Source organism: Sarcophilus harrisii, chromosome 2, assembly GCF_902635505.1.
Source record: "Sarcophilus harrisii chromosome 2, mSarHar1.11, whole genome shotgun sequence".
Classification (NCBI taxonomy): Eukaryota; Metazoa; Chordata; class Mammalia; order Dasyuromorphia; family Dasyuridae; genus Sarcophilus; species Sarcophilus harrisii.
Genome location: NC_045427.1, coordinates 107,566,131 through 107,589,228, shown reverse-complemented (window position 1 = coordinate 107,589,228; position 23,098 = coordinate 107,566,131). Strand labels below are relative to the sequence as shown.

At 37.1% G+C, this 23,098-nt stretch overlaps 1 protein-coding gene across 3 annotated transcripts in view; it reads left to right on the top strand.

The window, feature by feature from the left end:
• The first annotated feature begins 8,114 nt into the window (after window positions 1-8,114).
• The window catches only part of VPS54 (VPS54 subunit of GARP complex), a 77,192-nt gene continuing 62,208 nt past the window's right edge, over window positions 8,115-23,098 (top strand). Inside the window, exon 1 of one of the 3 annotated variants that reach the window (XM_031950556.1) lies at window positions 8,115-8,204. The gene's annotated coding sequence lies outside the window, so the exon portion shown is untranslated. Of the gene's footprint in view, window positions 8,205-8,961; window positions 9,030-18,166; window positions 18,423-23,098 lie in introns of those variants that run through there. The other 2 variants (XM_031950557.1, XM_031950558.1) reach the window with 2 other exon arrangements.

Genomic DNA, 23,098 nt, shown 5'->3' with positions numbered 1-23,098 from the left:
CGATACTGACATAAATAACATTCTTATGATACTTCCAGATGATAAAAAGCTAGAGGGGGAGAAGTAACCCAACAAATGATGGTTAGGATTAGAAAAAAGCTATTGATAGGTTAGGAAATGGAGCTGAGACCAATAAAAAAAGAAATTTAAATGTGAGAAATGTAAAATCTTATACTTGGGTCCAAGAAATAAACTCTATAATTACAACATGAGAGAGATATGATTAGATAGTATGTTGCCTAAAAAAGATTTAATGGGCTGGAATCTTAACATGAACCAACAGTGGATATGGCAGCTAAAATAACTCATGCATTATTGGTAGAGATAGATTGTACAATGCCCTGTGCCTGCATAAGGGGTGAACAGAATTGGGGAAAACCTGAGAGAAGACAGATCTGGGCTCTTCTGCTTTCCAGTTTGGGGGCTTTTGTTTTCATCTCTGAAAGGAGGATGGGAAGGGCTCTGGGAAGAAGTTGACATAGAGGAATTGGCAATATCTATCCTGTCCCTGTACCCAATGTGCTACACTAGAGACTTTGGGAAATTCCCCCTTGGATGAGATTTGAGACTTTCTCTGGATAGAGTTATCTTGCTTCCAAAGGGAAAGCTCATTCACTTTTTGTATTGTCTGATTAATACTGTCATTTGCATTCTTTCTCAGATTTCTGTTTTGCTATCTATTTATTTAAGTGGATTTACTTGCTATTTACAATTCATTATGAAACTGGCATTAGGTGGAAATGAAGCCAAGACTTAGATATATATATAGCTTGGGGACCTCTTTTCCCTTTAAGGCAGGAATGGGAAACCTCTGGCCCTCAGGCCTTCTAAGGCCCTCGAAATCATTTGTTTAATCAATCACAGTGTGTGGTGTCCAGGAGTTGAAAGCTAGGTACATCAACCTCCCCCTGCCTGAGTTCTATATTTTGTATGGCCTGTGAAAGATGTTATAAATATCCAAATGGCTCTTGGCAGGAAAAACATCTCCCACTCCAGCATAGTGATCAAGAAAATAGCTTAGACTTAAAAATAAACTATAAGATAGATATAATTCTAGTCCAGTACTCCCTTTATCTGAGGAGAACAGAGTGACCAATGTCTTGCCCTGAGTTTCTGGCAGGAATCAAAGTCTTTCTTGAAGAAAATATGAAGAAGAGATGCTAGAAATATCTATTTTTGACTCCCTGAACGCCATATCTAGACAGATCCATGTGCACATATATAACCTATATGGGCAAAACAAAACAACACTCACATTACAAACTTTGCATAAGAACAACGAGATAGTTTTGTTCTTTGTCTTATCAGATCATAATTGTAGAACTGTGTTCAACACTGCACACCACAATTTGGGAAGGATAATAAATCAAACAATGTTCAGAAGGGAGCAACTAAAATGGCAAAAAGCCTTGAGTTTGCACCACATAATAATTAATTGTAGAAGATAACTGGAGAAGAAAAGACTCAAAGGAGATGTGATAGCTACCCGTCTTCTCATTCTTGAAATGCTGCCCCGTAGAAGAGGGAGTAAATCTTGTTTTACTTGACTCCAGAAGGCAGAATTGGGATAAATATAGGTGTGTGACAAAGAAGCCTATTTAGGATTGATGCAAGGAAAAATTGATTAACATTACAGTTATGAGAATGTGCTGCTTATGAGATAGTACCTCAGTGGAGGTTATGGGTGGCGTTCTTCAGATATGGTTAGACTAGTTGATTTCTGAGATCCTTCTAATTTTGAAATTTTATGAATTAGTGAAACTTCTCTTCATGGGACACATGGTCATCATGTACTGCAGTGTTCATGGTGAGATTGACCACTATGAAGATAACTGAAGCTTTTGTATCAGTAATTGTGATCAATAAAAATAGAGAAATCTTATGAAGAACTAGATGAAAGCTTTCAAACTAAATCTACATATTTTAATATTTGGTGACTTCAAGGAAAAGGTCGCTTTAAGGAAAAGAACAAATGTTCATTCATTTATTCAATAAGTATTTTTAAAATATCTTTGAGCAGATATTGTTCAAGATAGTGCTTTGGTTATGAGAACAATATGAAACAATTCTTTTTCTCAAGGAATTCATATTCTAATAAGGGGAAGTGATATATAAACAGAATAATTCATAAAAGATACATTGAAAGAAAATGATTATCTTCTAACAAGTAATGAATGGCTACTGATGAGAGAATCATTTCTAGTTCAGCTATGTACAAGCCAACCACTGACGTTTTAGAGCAAAAATCAAACTCAATATGAAATCTGGGAAAGTAAGATCCTCAGCATTTCTGGTCAAAACAGAAAAAAAAAAAGATGCAATCAGAATTCAAAGACCAAGTGGGACTTGCTCAGGACCTTTTATTTACTAATCAATGAGAGCCAGAGTGATTTGGGTTTTAGGCATGGTCTTTAAGAAAGAAATCTAGTCTATGAACCCTATTGGGTAAGGTTTCTGCAACCAAAATTTACATTTCTTTGAGTACCCTGGGAAGGGAAAGTAGAGGAAGGCAGGCAGGAAGAAGCCATTTAAGGTGCTATGAAGTGGGAGAGAGTATCTTATAGTGGGCTTAGTCCTGAAAAGGAGTTAGCAAGGAAAGGGTTATTTAGTTCTGTGAATAACTTCACAGATTCAAGCAATTACACTGCAGTCATAAATGAATGCATGGTTTGCATTTGGGGATACAAATCTTGTAAAGACTCAGGAGAGAGGAGGCAGAATCTATGAAGTAAAGAAAGGAACCGGGGAGGAATTTAGAGAGCTAAAGGCAGGATCTAGGAGAAGCTGGTGGAACTCACCTGCTGCTCAGACAGGTCTAAAGGTATACCAATCAAAACAGTCTCAGAAATGATTGACACCTCTCAGGATTCTATAGAAACAGAATAGTCTGGGAAAACTAGCTTCCTTTTTTGTACCCTTTTGTACACTTCGTCATGGCTGATAATAGCTGCTTGGACTCCTTCCTGATAAAGGAAGAAAATTCACATCAGAAAGAAGGAAGGAAAAAAGCAAGTCCAGTCCGCAGCGAGGCAGCTTCTACTTACCAAATCTGTTTCTCTTTCAGACCAGTGATGGCATATGAATTGGATTTCAGTGAGGAAGATCTATGCAAAGTCACCAGTCTCACTTCCTCCTCTGGAGCCATCGGGGTCCAGGATCTAGAATCAGGATGACTGGAGATGACCCTGCTAGGTCGGAACTGATTATGCATACAAAACAAAAAAGAAGAAAAAGAAAAGGGGGAAAAAAGGTTCTTTCCTTGGTAGCTTTTAAGTGAGGAAGAACTGTAAGCTGCAGATGAGTAGCCACTTTGACTTCTGTCTCTCCCTGTCCATAAATGCATTGTATTGTGTTGTGTTTTGGGTTTTGCTTTTTCCCTAATCTGCTATGACTAGAATATTAGTCATGAATCTGTGAGTTTCAAAAGCTTGGAAGGGCCACACCAAAGATCTAGGAACTGGATCCATGATAGTGTATAGGGAGATGCTACAGATGAATTGGGTGTAGAGTCAGCATAGCCTGGAAGTGTGACCTGCATAATTTAGCCCAACACTGAATCAATCAAACAACCAATAAAACTTGTGTTGTAACTAAGAGAGTGACTCACCTTTATCCATCAGCTACACCACACCTAAAAGTGAGCTTGTTGGTGGTGGTGTTTAACAGAAGCCACTTAAAATTTTGAGTCTACACTCCTACAGGGATTAAGGTACAGAAAGAAGGGAGAGTAGAGGCCACTTGAGGGAAGTATGTTTATATTTCTGTCCATACTATTCTTTCTCAGTAAATATACCTTTTTAAAAGCTAGTTGGTATTAACTGGTTAATTGATGTTGAGTACAGATCAATAGGTTAAAGCAATATTGGGATATTAATCAGAGGTTAGATGATAATAGGGAGATAACTAAATGATTCATGTTGGAAGAAACACATTGGATTGAAGTTCAAGGAAATAGTAGGAAGATATGACCCAGCTCCTTAGGATTATTCATAGATCTCTGAGAGGAAACAATTCCTCTGGGAATCTAACCCACCAGTTTGAGAATGAGCCCATAATCTATAAGGGCTATACCTGTATGGATTCTGGGATGAAACAGATTTATCAGAATTGGGTATTGCACTACTAATAATCCTAAATTTATTTCCACTTAGTGGTGCTTACTCTTAAAAAATGAAAGAATATAGGGGCTTGGGGATACAGAAGGAAAATGGAATTGATTATTTATAGGCTTTTGTGGGTCTTTTACATATTTTATACATTTTCTCTGAGGTGGAATAAAGGTTATTTTGTATTATATACATGTGTTCTTGAGTGCTTAAATGGGATATGGGAACCCTGTTACCCACATCTGGGGGGATCTAGGCAGAAGCTATTAGTTCATTCTGACTGAAACACAAAGTAATTGAAGAGATGCATAAATTAATGTTATGAAATTTTTGATCTAGCAGTCCAAGCTTTGGACTTTCATGGAGTAGATCCAGTATTGAGGGTGGCTTCCCGCCAAATGACTTAACTTTGACTTGTATTGGCCCCTCCACGATTTGCTCCTGAGAAACTTGAGAACTTAAGATAAAATTTGGGTTCTTGGCAACATCCCTCTATTGAAATCCTTCCCTTCTTGTAAGACCTCAAATTTAATAAAATCCTGATAAGGTCTGAACATTTGCCCTCCCCATTCAAGAAACATTAGTGAGTTCATACTACCCCTAGGATAAATTGTAAACTCCTCGGTTTGATCTTGGGAGCCCTTTGCAGTCTGATGCTTGCTTATCTCTCTGGTCTGATCATATATTAGTCCTGCTTATTCCTTCTAGCCTCAGTACTCGCTTTCTATACTTTCATGCCGTTTGCAGAGGCAATCCCCCATGCTTCAAATGCTCTCCCTTATCTTCAAAAGACCTTTCTTGATTCCCCCATATCTGAGCATTCTCACAGAATGGCCACATCTCCCACTTTGGAGTCTCCTGGTACCCGTGAGGAGTTGAGGCCTTTCTTCTACAATTCTATTAGCTTGAACCCTCATTCTGAATATGCTCCCCCACTTTTAGTCATTAGTGTCTAGCATTCCAGTTGCATTTAACCAAGTAACATTAATTTATTTTTACAAATTGAGATTACCTTTGAAGATATAATAAGAACAGAAGTACAGATATGTTCCCTCCCCTAATATTTCAGGGTAACTCTCCACTAGGCCACCTTAATACCTTGAGGGAATGGGTTCAGATTTAACAATTTCTACATAGCATTGGTTCCAAGTTCAGATTATAAAACTGTTGTTTGTCCTTCATTCTAAAAGAGGATCATGACATTAGGGAGGTGATGCCATGATTTGCAAGTGAATTGGGTTTAAGTAAAGAAGGGTTGTGCAAGGTCACCTGCCTCACTTTCCCCTCCAGAGCCATCTGGGTCCAGTGGCCATAGACATCAGGACAACTGAAGATGGCCCTGGATGCAGTGGGAGACCCCGGCTTTTGTAAACTAAGGTCTTCAAGAGGTCTATTGACTGAGGCCACACTCATTCAGTGATTAGGGCTGGGTAGCAATTGAGGCAAATAATCTCACTCCTCCAAAAAAAAAAAAATAATAATCAAATAAATGTGGGAGGGGAAGACCTTCAGAGTTCTTAGCCAAAGCAGAAATAAATGCTATTTACATTCAATCTGTCACTCAGAATCCAAAGTGTTTGGCCTAGGACTATTGGTTCCAAAGTGGTAGATGCTGGATGAGTCATTGTCTTGGCTGGTTACAGAATTTGCTCTATGCTCCTTTGGACACCAATGATACACTGGTTGCAAAATATCACATGGACTCAATTCTCAGACTCTAACCTTGAATGGCTTGATTTTATCAAGTTTTTTAAAATTTCATTTTCATTTTCAGTTTCTTTCCTTCTTCCGCTTCTCCCCTAACCCTCTGAGAGTTCTTCTGAATTTTCTAAACTCACAAGTTCTTAGTCTCCAGATTCTTTGCTCCAAATCAAATAAACATTGAGGCAAAGAACTAAAGCTTACCTTGTGTCAGTTAGCATTGGAGGAAGAAGGACCAAACCAAGAGAAACTGCTTGCTTATTGACTTTTGAGTGCCAGCCAATCAAAAGTGCTTTTCCATGGTTAGCAGACAGAACCAGTTACACAATTCTATGAATGTTCCTGAGTCCTGCCAAGGCAAGACACTTCTATTAGTACTTATCATTATATGTCCAGCTTCTTCTACTTGGTGAACTTTGTCAGTGGTACTCTATATCAGTCGTATTCATAAGGAGGGGCGCAGAAGTCAATATCCAGTTACATGTAATATTCTTCACTCATTGGTCAACGTGTTGGATCTCTACAGTATAAAGTGAGCAAAGACTTTCTCATTTTGTATTTATAAATCCAAACCCTAGCATAGTGTCCCACATATAGGAAGTAGTATTTAATAAAATTTGATTTTTCACCCCCAGTTAAAGGTGACCATGTTTCCTCTGAAATTCTCAGAGGCACATGGTTTGATCTCTTCTATGATTTAACATATTTGAAATATTATATTTATGTCTGATCCCATTAATTAAACCATTAAGTTAGTTCCCATAGGGCAGATAATGTGCTTTTTGTTTCTCCAGTTCCTGAAACATTGCAAAGCAGTTTGTTGAATTTATACATTTTTCTTAACTATTTTAATGAGAGCTCTTTTTTTTTTTCTCTTCATCTGTCATGAAGAGCCTATTTACCCTTTGACATATTCCCCTCCCCCCCCCCCAAACACTTTTTGCCTTCAGTTTTCCAAATGACTGTAACAGGAAGTAAAATTTATTTCAAGACTTTAAAAAAAAAAAATGACATCCCCTCTCTCCCCTCCCCCCCCAGCCTCGACTTATCATTTTCCAAGCCTGTGCAATGGAAAGGTTGAAAGCCTTAGATTCACAGGAGCCCACTCGGAATCCCAGCAGTGCTACTTATGACTTGGATGATCCTGGGTAAGCCCTTTCTCTGGGCTTCGAGGTCTGGCACAGTCAGAGGAACAAGCTGGACTAGATGACCTTTAAGATCCCTTCTTCTCTTTGATCTGTATCCTTAGGGTATCATCATTTATTCTCAAGCATTTCCTATCTGATTCCAGCCGTGGGAGGGGGCTGCCCGTTGGGATCCTCATTCCTGCCTCAGGATCGGCCTAGTTAGGCTCCTGGGATTGGGGGAGGGGAGGGGAGCTCGGAGGGTCTCCTTCTCTCTGTAAGGGACTGCTGGGATAACTGAGGGAACAGAAGGAAGCAGCCTCCCCCCTGGCTAAAGAAACTTTGAACAGTTCAGGAGGAAAAGAGGGAAAGTATTTCTTTCTTTCCAGGCCTCTCAGGCAACTTTTTTGGAGTCATTTAATATTATATTATTAGTACATTTTTGCAAGGGGTGTAACACGCCACCCATCACACGCCTGCCCCCGCAGCCGGGACCCCCGTGACTCCGCAGCATTTATAACAGCTTGGGAATTGGGGGGCAAAATGCAGACGAGCCCTGCTGGAGGGGGATGGGAGATAGGGGACCCCTAGAAGGGAGAGGAATGTCTAAACTGGACATAATTGCCACACTTTATCAGAGAGAGGCTGCCATTCGCTGCGCCCGGGCCGGCCTGGGGGGGGGGGGAACCCGGGGCTGCTGCGAGGAGAGCCAGCCCCGGCCCTCCGCCCCTCCTTTATCCCCCCTCTCGCTGCCCGGGCCTAGCAGTCCGGGCTGGCGGGGCCGGGGCCGCGGTGGATTGTGGGCTGGGGGCCGTCGCTGAGGCGGCGGTGGCGGCGGCGGCGGCGTCAGCCCGGGGCCAGGCCGGGCCGGGGCGGGCCGCGCCGGGTGTCGTGGCGGCGGGAGCTGCAGCTCCTCTGGCGGCCGGGGATGTGGGAGAGGCGGCGGCGGCAGCGGCAGCGGCGGAGGCGGCGCTGCGGACCCGCGGGGAACTGCGGCCTGACGGGACAGCCGGCAGAGACGTGAAGGAGCCGCCGAGGCCGCCCCTCAGCCGGGAGCGGAGCCGGGGCCCGGGGCTGGCCTGCGCCTCTGCGTGGAGCCCGGGCCAGCGCCGGCGCGGGGGCCGGGCCCAGGCTGAGCCCGGCTCCCGGGGCGCCGAGAGCCGGCGGCGGCGGCCCGAACCCAGCGGCAGGAGCAGCGGCGGCGACGTGGAGGTCCGGAGGCGCCCGGCCATGCGCTAGGCCTCGCCCAGGGGCGGCTGCCCGGGACCCGCAGGTACCGTACGGGGCCAGCCCCCCGATCTCGCCCGCTGGGGCGGGAGGAAAAGAGGAGGAGAAGGGCAGGAAGGGAGGGCCGGGGCTGGCTCTCCTCCCCACCCTGGGGCCCCGATACGGCCCAGTGGGTCCGCTGCCCACAGACCCTCGGGCGCAGCCTCGGGCCGGCTGCGGTCTCCCGCAGGGGCAGCCCCGTCTCAGCCCCGGCTGCTGGGCACGGGACCGCGTCTCCCCACCTCCCCCCAGGCCCTCCCCTCCCCTCCCAGGGCGCGGGGAAAGTTTAGCAGTCGTGGTTTCCTGTCACCCCGGATCGCGCCCGCCTCCCCCTCGTGGAGATGTATCCCTCCTAGCGGCTCGGAGGGGGGCACTTCCCTCTGTTTGGGGGTTCTCCTGCTCGCCGGGTGTGACCCTCCGTGCCTGCGGAGCCGCACACACTGGAGGGACCTCCTCCTTCTCCCCTGCCGGGAACCCCTGATTAGGATTCCTCCTGCCCAGTCCCGTGGTGACATTTTCTGTGTCTCGGCGGGATCGAAAGGGATGATCTCCACAATCCTGAAACACACACAAACTTTCGACTGGCTTTAAAAACATGCATCGGGATTCTCCCTCTTAAAATAGTCCAGTTTTTGTTCCTTCTTCAAATGGGTTGCCGGATTCACGATTTGTGAGATTCCGGGCACTTTAATGAGAAATGCTTACTAAGCTAATCGATTTGAATAATAAAAAAAATGTGCTTTCATTTGTCTCCTCCCGTACATATGCTCAGTAGCGATCGTGAGCTTTGTGCCGTGGATGATCGATTAATTTGTTCTGTGGATTATCGGGAGTAAGTTTTTAATGTTTTGGAGTTCCCAGTTGCAGAACAACTTTTGGATTAATGTTTCCTGAGCTGTTTGAAAAGATGGGAGATGTTTATTTTTATATCTCTGTATTGTAATTAGATTGCGGTTAACTCCTTTTTGAATGTCTCTTACACGTCAGTTTTCTTTAATCAATGTCTACTTGTGGTGGGTCCTGGTGAAAATTTCCTTTCAGTATATTTATTATTAGTAATTGTGGCTTTTAGAAATTTGTGCAACTTCACCATAATGGTCTACGTTGGATCCATACTATGAGTTATATGTGTTTGTGTATTTTTTTATTCTGATTATTTTGTGACCTTAGTTTATCTGTCTTTGAAAATATTAGTTACAGTTTTCTTTCTTTAAAAGAAAGGATAATTTTTTTTTTATGGTTCTTTTCACAAAACTTCATAGAACTACTACAAACTTAAAAGATTTTCCAAATTATTCTGTTATATCACATCTGTAGGTCACAAACAAGAAGTTTTTTCTTTCTGAAGATTTTTCACTGGTGACAGAATATTGGGTAGAAAGAATAGATTTTAAAAAGGTAATGTCTATCATCTATCTGTATACTTGTATGTTGACTTTTTATGGAAGTGTTGACTTGAATAAGAAATTACTGTCATCTTAGAAATCAAAATATAAAAAAATTTAGAGTGATATGTAGTGCTGTAACATTGAAAAAAACTATATGAAATCTTGCTTGTGGAACTAATTTTTAGTTGTTTTTTTTTTTTTTTTATTTTGTCTCATCGCTTTTAGTGATTGTCAAAGTTGGTATAAGCTAGATTTATAATGTAATGGATAGAGCTGGACTTGGAGTCTGGAAGAATTGGTTTGTATCCTCCTCCTGACATTTTTGTTAGTTGTGTCTTTGGGCCAGTCCTTTAAACTATTATTAGTCTCAGTTTCTTCATGGGTAAGATTGGGACCATAATATCTTTAGGACACCATTGTGAAGTTCAATAAAAATAATGCCTGTAAAATATTTTGCAAACTTAAAAAAATTATAGAATTTTTTTGATTTTTTTATTGTCACTAAATTTGGAAACATGAACAAATTTTTAAAATTCTGGATCCCTGAAAATGACTAATGTAAATATTGTTAGCTTAGTTTTGTTTTATTTCTAAATAAGTAGAACTTTTTTAAAAAATCATTAATATCATTTCAAAAACACATTTCAATAAAAAGTTTGGAAGATTGGAAAAATTTAGAAGTCAATTGACACTTAAAATTATAAGAGTTCAATTCACCAAAATTTATTAAGCATTTATTTGCCTGGTGCTGGTGATAATGCTGGTCCTTCCTGGAACAAGACACTTTGTCTCCCAATTCCAGGAATTTTCACTGGCCAGTCCCCCATCTCTGTAATATTCTCTCGCCTTATTGCTACCTCTTCCTGGTTTCCTTGGCTTCCCTCTTCAAGTTCCAGCTAAATCATGTTTTGTTTTGTTTTGTTTTGACGAAGTCATTTCCTAATTCCTGTTAGAGTTACTGCTTATATTGATTATTTACAATTTATCTTGTATGTAGTTTATTTGTAATTAGTTATTTGTATGTTGTCTCCTCCATGAAAATCTATTCAGCTCCTTGAAAGCTTCTTTTTGCCCCTTTTGTATCCCAATTACTTAGTCCTAGCACATAGTAGGTGCTTAATTGACTGACTCAAAGGATCTTATATCTGAAGTTTGAAAAAGGTCTTGTGCAAAAGACATTTTATTTGTCATTCCTGTTCTTTCCATAGGTAACATGACAGTATGTGATTTGGGGAATAATAATAGTGAATATTTATATAGTGTCTCCTATGTGCCAGACATCTTACAATTATCTTATTATATCCTTATATTAACTCAGAGAGGTAACTGTTGTTATTATTCCCATTTTACAGTTGAAGAAATTTGAGATTAAGTGATTAGTCCAAAGTTATGTAACTAGGTGTCTGGGGCAGGATTTTGACTTAAGTCTTTTTGACTTCAAGGCTGCTTTTAGCTATAGGTTAGATCCTTTGATTATGTTCTTGAACATGTAAAGTAGAGGTAAAAATTCACAAATTAAGATGGAATTGGAAAATGTTTTAGAAAATAAATAAAAATACCATATTTGTTGTTCATTCATATCTGACTCTTTGTGACCCCGCTTGTGGTTGTATTGGCAAGGCCAATGAAGTTGTTTGCCATTTCTTTTTTCAACTCATTTTACAAATGAGGAAATTGAGGCAAGTGACTTGCCCAGAGTCACACAGCTAGTAAGTGAGGCTAGATTTGACCTCTAGATGATGTCTTCCTAATTGCAGGCCTTGTCTACTTTGGTGCCCTATTCACTTTGCCACCTAGTTGCCCATAAAAATAATATAACAGGTTATTTGTGGTTTTCTGAGCCATTTGTTGCCAATAGGGATGTTTCTATTTGAATTTGATACCTGTGGTTTAAAGCAAAGCATCATGGTTTGCCAGCCTATTTGAGGTTGCATAATTGAATGTGGGGATCATAAAAGTATGATTTCTTATCAGTAAATATTTGATTTGTATACCTATTTTATATACTTATATCCTCAGGGTTGCATAAAAATTTCCCCAGTAAAAAAGGGTCAGGAGTGGGAAAAGTTTAAGGAGCTCTGATTTAAAGCTTAGTAAAGAAGTGAAAATTTGGGAGTTAAGTTCATTTTGGCTTTTGCATATGAAGTGCAGTGAATTTGCAGTGAAATTCTTGAATATTAAAAGCAGTTTACTAATTACTTTATCTTCAGATTACATTGGGAAGGTAGATAGACTTATTTTGCTCATACATAACATATAGAAACACAGATAAGGATCCGAAACATCCTCCTCTTTGCCATCAAAACCTCTTTTTAATGTGAGGGGGAAAGCAGGGACAGAGTGGCAGAATTTCAAATAGTGGTTGGTAAAAGCTTCATATGAAGCTTGACTTCTTTGAAAAGGGATTTCTGAAGGCTGCTAAAATACAGAAAGCCTGAAACTCCATCAACCAACACTCCCTCACGTTAGAATTTACTACTGATTTAAACTTGCAGAGCCACAATGTTTATGACCCCTTTAAAGAGATTAACCTACAAGTGTGGTACATAGTGAGCATGTTTTGTTTCTACTCATTGATACCACAGAATGGCCTTAAGGGAAGTGATAGCAGAGAACAAAATGATAAATGTGGAATTTCACAAAAAACTCACAGATTTGAAGAAATAGATGTTTAGCCAGGTCTAATGACACACCTGTAATTTTAGCTGTTGCAAAGGTTTAGGTTAGCAGATTGTTGAGCATCAGTATATAATAATACCCCAGGAGTAGAAGACCACTGGAAGGGGCAGACAGACTCAGGTATTCAATGCTTCTGTGTAAATCAGTAAGTCCTGAGATCTGAACTTGAGAAGTTGCTGCTTAAAGCCTGAGGAATATAGGGGAGACCTAGTTTTTTTTTTTTTTTTTTTCTTTTAAATAAAGGTGAAAATGCCAGTTACAACTTAATGTAAATATGAAATAGTATTTACTAGATTTTCAGAAGACTTTATTATTAATATTTAAACTTTTGTAATTGGTAATATTCTTAGAAAAAAAGAATACATCCTATGCCATAAATCCCATTCAATTATAATCTTCAGTTTTCTGGCTCAAGTACCATCCCCAGTACTTCCATAACTAAGGCTATTTATGAAACTTGTTCAGACTTGTTGAACTTATATACCTCTTCTCCCTTTACCATAGTTGTAAACAAAAGTTGACACAGTTTTGTGAAAGTTTAAAAAAAAAGTCTTTTCATTCATTAACATGATTTATCACTGACCCAGACTATTCAGAGAACCAAGAAATAAGCAAAACAGAGCTGTATGAACTGATTGTTTCCTGGGATAATTGTGGTAAGTAATAAATAAATAATCTCTGGAAAATCAGTTATTCTAGAAGGACCTGCAATATAAAAGAGTACTGGGCAGGAAGAGAGCCAATCCTGGACACACTTATCACCTGCTATGAAGCTTTAGCCAAGTCTCCAAATTTCTCTGTATCTCATATATAAGAAGAGGAGACTGGACTTTCTAAACCTCTAAAGATCTCAAAGAATATTTAAGAAAAAAAAGCAAAGATGAGGAAGTCATGCATTCCAGGTGCATGGCCTGTGTAGAGTACAGGAAAAGTGGGGAAAGGCAGGAGGGGAGAAGTGAATACTCTTGACAGCATAGGAGTGGAAAGTGAGAGTTGGAAGCTTCTTATCAAAGAACAAAAACCAAATTAAAAAATAACAGAAATAGCCAGAACAATCTTTTGGGGATGTATGTAATACCTCATAAACCCCTGTGACCAACACTGTATTGCCACACAGTAAAATACTCTTCCTAATGATGACCGGGAATCACCAGTACTTTAAAAGATATTAGACATTATCAGTTCAAGTGCTTCCTTTGGTAATATGAGTTTAGAAGGCAGTTTTATAGATAAGGTATTCTGCCAACAAATTCATGACCCTGTGGCTCAAGTGGTGATTGATAAACCTTAAGTTGGTTCTCAAACCTTAAATATAAAATCTGATTGGGGTCTGTACTCAGAACTCAGTGCCTAGTCAGACCTGCCAGAGATTGCATGCTAATTGTGTAGTCAGAAGATTTCAGTTCAAATTTTATCCCTGACATTACTTAATAGCCTGGGTAAGTCACTTAGCCTCCCTAGACCTCAATTGTCTCATTTGTAAAATGAGGATATTGTACTATATGGTCTCTTCCAGCCCTAGTTTCAAGAAGCCAGTCACCTCCATCTATAGTGGAGTAAGACTTTTTATTCAACTAAGCAAACAATTAATATATTAATTGCCAGTTATTTCCTTGTAATACAGAAGAGATAAATAGCTCCTATTCTTATTGATCTTAGAGATTTCTATTAAAAATGATTTTAAAAATTTTCATTTTTATAATTTTTTCTGTATTATTACATTTTACTTGAAGATTACACAGAAGATATGTTGATTTGTGCATATTTGGTAAACTAAATATCTGAGTAGTCTGCCTTTAGCTTGTATCCTTTTAGATGGGTCAGTGATAAATCACATTAATGAGGAAAAAGACATTTTTTAAAACTTTCACAAAATTGTGTCAACTTTTTTTTTTTTAGAACTATGGTAAAGGGAGAAGTATGAGCAGAGAATTCAACCAATTTGAACAAGTTTCTTTTTTTTTTTTTAAATATTTAAGTTTAATACATTTTATTAATGCCTTTTGTATTTATATCACAATTATTTCAGTCTCTATCCAGATTATATCCTCTCTGACAAGGAAAAACAATTAGGGAAAACATTTGATACAATGACTGTGAACAAGTTTCTTAAACCAGCCTTAGTTATGGAAGTATTGGGGATGGTACTTGAACCAGAACATTGAAGAAGTTGGATGGAATTTATGGCAAGGTTTGTATTCCTTTTTTTGTTTTGTTTTGTTTTAAAGATTTTTGGGTACTGAGAGAAATTTTTTGTAGTAGAGAATTAAATCATGGATTCAAGATAGCTTTTATGCAAGAGATTGAATGTGGTCACAAATCACTTTACTACAAAGACAATAAATGAAGTGATTCAGTGGATAGTTCTAGGTATTCAAAGTTAGGAAGACCTGCATTCAAAATCTGCCTCAGATCATTAACTGTGTAACTCTGGTCAAGTCAACCTCTTAGCCTCAGTTTTTTCATCTATAAAATGGGTATCCTAATAGCATCTACCTTATAGAGTTATTTAGACCATCAAATGAGAATATATCTTAAGTGCTTTAAAAACCTTAAAGCTAGTATATAAATACTAGCTATCCAAGTGAGATATTGTAGAATGTTAATTGTTAACATATTCTGTGTTTTGGTTATTACTTCCTTTTAGTAAATTTCTAGAAGAAAAAGAGGAAGAATCTGATCAGAATAATAATTGGTGTCAAAATAAATTGTACATTTCCTGATAGTAATATTGAGAGAGAGATACAGTTTAACTAAGATACTGAAATATTTCCTTCAAACATCTAAGATGAAAATGATTAATACTTAAGCAGATTTTTTTTTCTTATTGATGGATAGTATTCCATTACCTGGTATCAACAGTAACTCATTCATGTCTTCTCATTCTGGGAAATCTCTTATCTAGGAATTTCTCTATAAATCTTCCGCAAGGGAATTATCACTTCAAAACCCTGGAGCCCTGTCTTTGGTCGTGATAATTTTTTTTTTTTAAAAGCTTTCACTCATATAATTAGCTTGTCAATTTATTTACCAACTATAGTACAATAATTTTAGATAATGAATAATCATAACATAGTTGTCTTAGTAATGTATCATATAACTTTTGCTACTGAATATTTACCTTTCCCTTTTTGTTTAACTCAGACCATTGAAATTACTATAAAATGTACATTGGCTAAGAGTAAATTGGTTGTGATAAGCAGAAAACAACTCAGTATTGTGCTAGGAAGGAATGAAGAGAGAGGTACTGACCTTGAACACAAATTTACTGCAGATAAGCCACGAAGAAAATAATTTTTATGTGGATAATTGAGAATTTAACCTTTAATGTCTTTATTAAGACTACTGTGCCCTCTATGCTAATGTATTTCCAAGCTGAGGTGTCATTGTATTATTGGACATTTTCATTTTCCTTATTCGTGATTTGATGTTTCTGTATTTGGAAATATATCAGATATATTTACAGTCTTTCTTATTTTTTTTTTTATGTTAAAGTATAAGTTAAATACAATATATGTATACATGTCCAAACAGTTATTTTGCTGTACAAAAAGAATCAGACTTTGAAATAGTGTACAATTAACCTGTGAAGGAAATAAAAAATGCAGGTGGACATAAATAGAGGGATTGGGAATTCTATGTAGTTGTTCATAGTCATCTCCCAGAGTTTTTTCACTGGGCGTAGCTGGTTCAATTCATTACTGCTCTGTTGGAAATGATTTGGTTCATCTCATTGCTGAAGGTGGCCACATCCATCAGAATTGATCATCATATAGTACTGTTGTTGAAGTATATAATGATCTCTTGGTCCTGCTCATTTCACTCAGCATCACTTCATGTAAGTCTCTCCAGGCCTTTCTGAAATCCTTCTGCTGGTCATTTCTTACAGAACAATAATATTCCATAATATTCATATACCACAATTTATTTAGCCCTTCTCCAATTGATGGGCATCCACTCAGTTTCCAGTTTCTGGCCACTACAAAGAGAGTTGCCACAAACATTCTTGCACATACAGGTCCCTTTCCTTTCTTTAAAATGTCTTTGGGATATATTTACTTTCTTATAAAATTCAGCAGTTTTAATAACTTTATGACAGCTGATATTAATAAATTTGCAAAAAAAATTAAGGGGATTTAGATTCTAATTTCAGAAATTGGTCAATTAGCAAAGATATCCTAGAATCTAGTCTTTATCAAACATTTTTATTGCATAGGTTAGTGATTCTTAAACTTTTTGGTGTCGAGCCCTTGTCACATTCTCTTTCTTTTCCCCCCACCCCACTTAATAGTATTTTGTTTTTTACAAGATATAAAGATAACTTTCAGTATTCATTTTTTTAAGGCTTTGAATTCCTCCCCAAGACAGCAAGCAATCTAATATAGGTTATAAATGTGTAATCATTTAAAATATATTTCCATCTTTGTCATGTTGTGCATGGAAAATCAGACCAAAAGAGAAAAAAGCCATGAGATAGAAACTTTCCCACTTGTTTCTTTTTTTCAACTTGGAAATATCTAAAGGATGGTTGATATATTTGTATCATATACTATTTTTGATTGAACAAGTGTTGTTTTTTTGTGGTGAAAAATACTGGTTAATTTAAAAGATTTGTTTATTTTTTCAAAATTGAAATATCTTATGATGGTTATGTTTACTATATCAGTTTTTTAAAGTTCAAGTTAAACCATTTCGTTTCCACCTCTCTCCATTCCATTTTGTCTTTAAAAGAGACTTTGACACTTTTTTTTTTTTTTGAGGGATGTTCTTAGCTAATTCTTTAGGAGAGTAGAGATAATGGGGAAGAAGATTTAGTCTTGTTTGGTTCCAGATGGTGGGACCAATTAGAATTATAGGTATTAGAATTATTAGTATAGGTGGAATTAGAAGTATAGGTGGAAATTATAAAGAGACAGATTTTAACTTGATATAAGGATAATTTTTAAAATTAGAGTTTTCTCAAAGTTTGAATTACCTACTTTGGGAAATGACAATTTTATCTTTTTCTCATTAAAGGTTTGGAAGTGGAGGTGGGATGGCAATGTAATAGTTTGTTTTAGAGGGGATTCTTATTCAGGTTTGGGTTGAATTAGCCAGCTTCTGAAGTCTTTTCTGACTCTGAAATTCCAGGTCAGAGTTATTTGAAGGCTCTATCCTGTGGGATTATAGAATTAAGATTTATGTTATTTAAAAAACAAAGCATGTAATCTATTCTAGATAATCTCTGCTAAAGAAAAGTAAAGGTAGTAATACAAAATTCTTGATGCAATATTTGTACATCTTTGGCATGCTCCACTGCACAGTTTTCTTGCAGCAGATTTTCTTTGCTTTAAGATATGTTAAAATTAGCTGATTTGGTTTATTGGTTTTGAATTGTGACATTGCGGCCACATCTATACATCTTCCTTTTTCTATGGTGAAGGTGTTTATAGAAAACTCTTAATTTGGTCTCATAATGTTTTAAAAATAAAAGCATGTGAGAATTGGTAAAAGAGAAATAGTAGTACACTAATATATCTAATAACAGTGCAGTAGGTTTTTAAAGTCATAGCTCCAGTCTGTCTGATTTAATTCCCAGTATTGAGTAGGCAGGTAGGGAAAAACAAAACAAACTTATGCCATAATCTACTATGTATTGTTGGCTTCAGTAATCAAAAATTCTTCAGACATTTTCCTGACATTCAAAAATTACATATGTTGGGGTAGCTAGATGGCACAGTAGATAAAGCACCAGCCCTGAAATCAGGAGGACCTGAGTTCTTATTCGGCTTTAGACAATTTTTAGACACTTCCTAGCTGGGTGATCCTGGGCAAGTCACTTGGCCCCAGTTGGCTCAGAAAAAAGAAAATTATATATGTTAAAACAATAGCTATAAATGATAGAAAAAAATTAAAGCAAGTACTAATTTTTTTAAAATTAACAATAAAATTTGTGCTGATTTCAAAAGACTAATTTCTACTCAAGCCTGCTTTTTCTTTTGAATTCCAGACCTTTGACATCACACTTACCTTATTTTGAACACAACCCATACAAATTTTTCCTCAAATATAGTTTCTACAAAACCTTTTGTATGGCTTATAAGCAAACATTCAGTAAGAATAAGAAAAAATGTGACAGAGGCAAAATGTTGATAGAAATGGGAAGTCTTTATTTTAATGTAAGTACATTTTAAGTGTTTCACTGTGTTTTATATCTGTAATTATTTTTCAGTATATTTCTATATATCTTTTTCCTTTCAAAAACATCCTAATTTAAAAGCATAAGTTATATTTGGACTAATAGAAGGTTTTTATAGATATAAAGTAATGTGTCATCTCTATACATCAAGAATCTAATAAATAGCTGGATTTGGGAAATTAAAAAATAAAACAAGATAATACCTTTACCTAATCTTTATCACTAATAATTTCTATATTTTAGTGCATTTGTGATCTTATCAATATGTGTACTAACTCCAGTGATATTTATTATAAACTATCCATAACCGTGTATTCTGTGAGAATTTTCTTTGCCTTCCTCTCTCAATTCAAAAGACTCATTGTTCTGTGGTCCTCAGTTCTATTGATATTGCAAGGTTACTATTGGAGTAGGTGGGTCATCCATCAGTTAGTTTTTGCTTTTCTGTATGACTTTTTTTTCTTCTGGTCATGCAGTTTTTTGATGACATCATTTATGCCACTTGTGTACAATATGAATTTGTAGTGTACTTCAGCCTACTTGTACCTAGCAGTTCTTCATTGACCTTTTTGACTAAACTTCACCTTAACTTCTTTAAAAACTGTGGTATTCCATGACTTACCATTTACACAACAACTCCAATAGAAGAATATTTATGTTATAAATTTGGGCTTTTGTTTCAAGCATAGGACTATTAAAGTAACTGTGCTGTTTCCTGAAGATGATCCTGCTCTTCTTTTGTTCAACTCTATACATATCTCATTATTAGTGTCTGTCCAAAATATATATATATATATATTGATGGGTGAGCTCCATGGGTTGTCCATTCAACTGTATATCCATCTGTATAGATAGTTAGACTTTAACTTTTTTTGACTTAACGAATGAAATTTAGGAGGTTCTACAATGCAAACTTGGAAGAATGAGCTAAGTGGGAATAGAGCATTGCTGACATGGAGCCAGTGTGAAGGCATGGAGATGGAGGTAGAATACAGTGTAGCAAGCAACAGCAAGGAGGCTAAGAAGCCATGTCATAGAGTGCATGGAAGAAAATGTAAACATCTTGGAAAGGTAGGGCAGAGGCTGAGGGAGGAAGAACTTTAAACACCTAACCAAGAAATTTATGTGTGAAATTGGAAATGACAGAAGGCCAGTTGAACAAATTGATAACAGTCAAATCTAAACTTTTGAAAAATCACCTTCTCAGCTGAATTGAGTGGGGAAACTTGAGGTAGGAAACCAGTTGGTTGGCTATACATATTTGACTTATTTTCAGAGTTGTTTTTGCCCTTGTATATAACATGTTTTATAATCTTAAGCCTTTTTGCTCTTTTCTTCCATTTCTTTCATTCTATTGTCATGGTTTTGAGGACCTATTATTGACTATTTTTGCCACTTCTACATACTAGGACAAAGTCTCAAATAAAAATCTACTTATCTCTGAGGAAGAGGTGGCAGTGACAAGAATGCGTTATAGAGGGTGGCAAGGGGCACAGAAACAAGAGGTTAGGGAAGATTATGATACCTGAAGTATCTGCTTGTTGCACATTTTGTGTAGCATTGAATAATTACATGTTTTTACTGAAGTTTGGTGATTGGGTGTTTGCCACTCAGGAATGCCCATAATGACCAAAATGTGTTTCTGATAGTTTTCTGTGGTTATTTTGAATGGATTTGAACTAATAGATGTTAGTTGTTCATATATGAGAAATTCTATTTGCTGTATATTCAGTCTCTTCTTAATTTTCCTTGTCTTTTCCTGTTCTGCCTACTGACATATTACATATAGATTACATTGCCTCTTCTTGCATTGCTGATTTCTTTCCTTGATAATGACCTTCAGCTACCTTTCTTTTTGTGTGTGTATATGTTACTTATATTCTTTTTTTTTTAATGTAGCTTTTTATTGACAAAACATGTGCATAGGTAATTTTTCAACATTGACCCTTGCAAAAACTTCTGTTCCAACTTTTCCCCTCCTTCCCTCACTTCCCTCCCCTAGATGGCAGGTAGTCCCATACATGTTAAATCTGTTAAAGTATATGTTAAATACAATATATACATACATATTTAGACAGTTGTCTTGCTACACAAGAAAAATTGGATTTAGAAGGAAGGTAAAAATAACCTGGTAAGAAAAACAAAAATGCAAGCAAACAATAAAAGAAAAAGTGTAAATGCTACATTGTGGAAACACTCCTTTCCCAATGTTCTTTCGCTGGGTGTATCAGCTATTTTTCTAGCCTGATCTCATAGTACTCCTATGCATCTATCCTACTCTATTCAGTTTGCGGTAGTCACTATGCTCTAGGAATCCTTTGTATTTTTCTATTCCAAACTTTCATCAATTCCCTCCTTTTAGAATATTCTCTTCATTTTCCATGTTAAGATGCTATTTTTCAATAGTATTTTATTTTTCCAAATACATGTAAAGATAGTTTTCAACATTCATTTTTGTAAGTCTTTGTATTCTACTTTTTTCTCCTTCCCTCTCTTATCTTCCCCCTCCTCAAGACAGCAAATATCTGATATAGGTTAAATATGTGCAATCCTTGTAAACATATTTCCATATTTATCATATTGTACAAGAAAAATCAGACCAAAGAGAGGGGGGGAAACATGAGAAAGAAAAAAACAAAAATACTATGCTTTGATCCACATTTAGTTTCCATAGATACCTTTCTGGAAGTGATTGGCATTTGCATCTCAAGTCTACCGGAATTGCCTTGAATTACAGCATTGTTGTGAAGAGCCAAGTCCAACAATTGATCATCACATATTCTTTTTGTTACTATGTACAATGTTCTCCTGACTCTGCTCATTTCACTCAGTATCACTTCATGTAGATCTTTCCAGGCTTTTCTGAAAACATTGCTCATCATTTCTAATATGGCAGTAATATCCATCACCTTCATATACTTTTAGCCATTCCCCAAATTGATGGGCATTCACTCAGTTTCCAGTTCCTTACTACTGCAAAAAGAACTGCTACAAACATTTTTGCACATATGGTTTCTTCCCCTTTTAAAATTATTTCTTTGGGATATAGACCCCATAGTGGCACTGCTGGATCAAAGAATATGCACAGCTTGATAATTGCCTTTTGGGCATAGTTCCAGATTGTTCTCCAGAATGGTTGAATCATTTCACAATTCCACCAACAATGCATTAATGTTACAGTTTTTCTACATCCTCTCTAACATTTATCATTCTTTTCCTTAAAATGTTATTTAAAAAAATCAGCTCAAATGCTACTTATGACACTTCATTCTGAACTCCCATAATACTTTGTAATTCTTTTATAGTATTTATTATTCTGTCTTATATCAAGCAAAACATATCCATTATTTTAAAATTTGCAAAATAGTTTATCTTTTGAGCTTCATGACAACTTTTTTGTTTACATACACACACACACACACACACACACACACCCCAACTTATACACAGTTGACTTTGCTTATACTGAAATGTGGAAAGCACTGATATTGATACTTCAGCAGCATAGAAGAAAAAGAGACTATCACATAGTTAGAATAAAATAGAAGAGAATAATTGGTTAAAAGTAGGTAGCTACCAGGTGGTCTATCTCTTTCATCTCAGAAGTGGATGCTACAGGTGAACTCTGGATTTCTTACCTACCTTTTGTAGAGTAGGTGTTTAGGCTCTCTCTCTCTCCCTCTAAGAGGTATATGACCTGTGGTCTCTTATGTGATTCCCTCAGTTTAATTTGACCTTACAATTGGAGGGCTCATTTTATGTAACAAAATTTCTTTTCATAGTATTGGGCAAAGGTGATATTTTAACCCATTTTCCCAGTTCCTTTATTTTAAATGCCATGCTACCTTGTATTATTCTAAATTTTTGTGCACATAGATATAACAAAAATGATAACAAGACTGACAAAACTCTTTATGTGCTTTTACATTTGTATCACTAGAAATAGGCTAGTCATTTAGTGACATACAGAATGCCACACTAATGTCATATGTTAGCATAATGGGATTTTTTTGCTAACCCATGTGAGGTAAACCCATGTAGCGTTAATCATCATTCCATTGATGAAAAAAATTTAAAGATTAGGCATCAAGGTAACATAAAAATAAAACATCAGCACTCCTAATAGTATGTGTGAGGAATAGCATTTAGCATATTCCAAAATACAATTCTTTTTGTGACATAAAAAAACCAAAAATGGTAAAACTAGAAACCATAGAATGTTAAAGTTGGAATAGCCCAAAGACCATTTAGTCCAATTTGTGCTTAAAGAAATCCTTCTATATTGTGCCCAGTAAGTGGTCATGTAACTTTTATTGGAGATTTCCAGTGAAGGGTAACATATCACCTCATAACACAGCCAGTTTACTTTTGCATAGTTCAAAAAGATTTCTCCTGCACAAAACCTGAATTTGCTTTTGCTGGTAACTTCCACCTATTGTTTCTTCTTAATTCTTTCCTTGAGGCCAAATAGAATAATTCTGATATCTTTTTAATTTAACAGCCCTTCAATAACTGACATATTTCCCTACACCTTTCATACTTCATACTCTTCTCCCCAGTTTTCAGGCCAAACATCCTCTGTTTCTTCATGAATCTCCATTAAATAAAGTTTACTTGGTCTTTGTATAACAATGTTGATTGTTTTTAAGCTTGTCA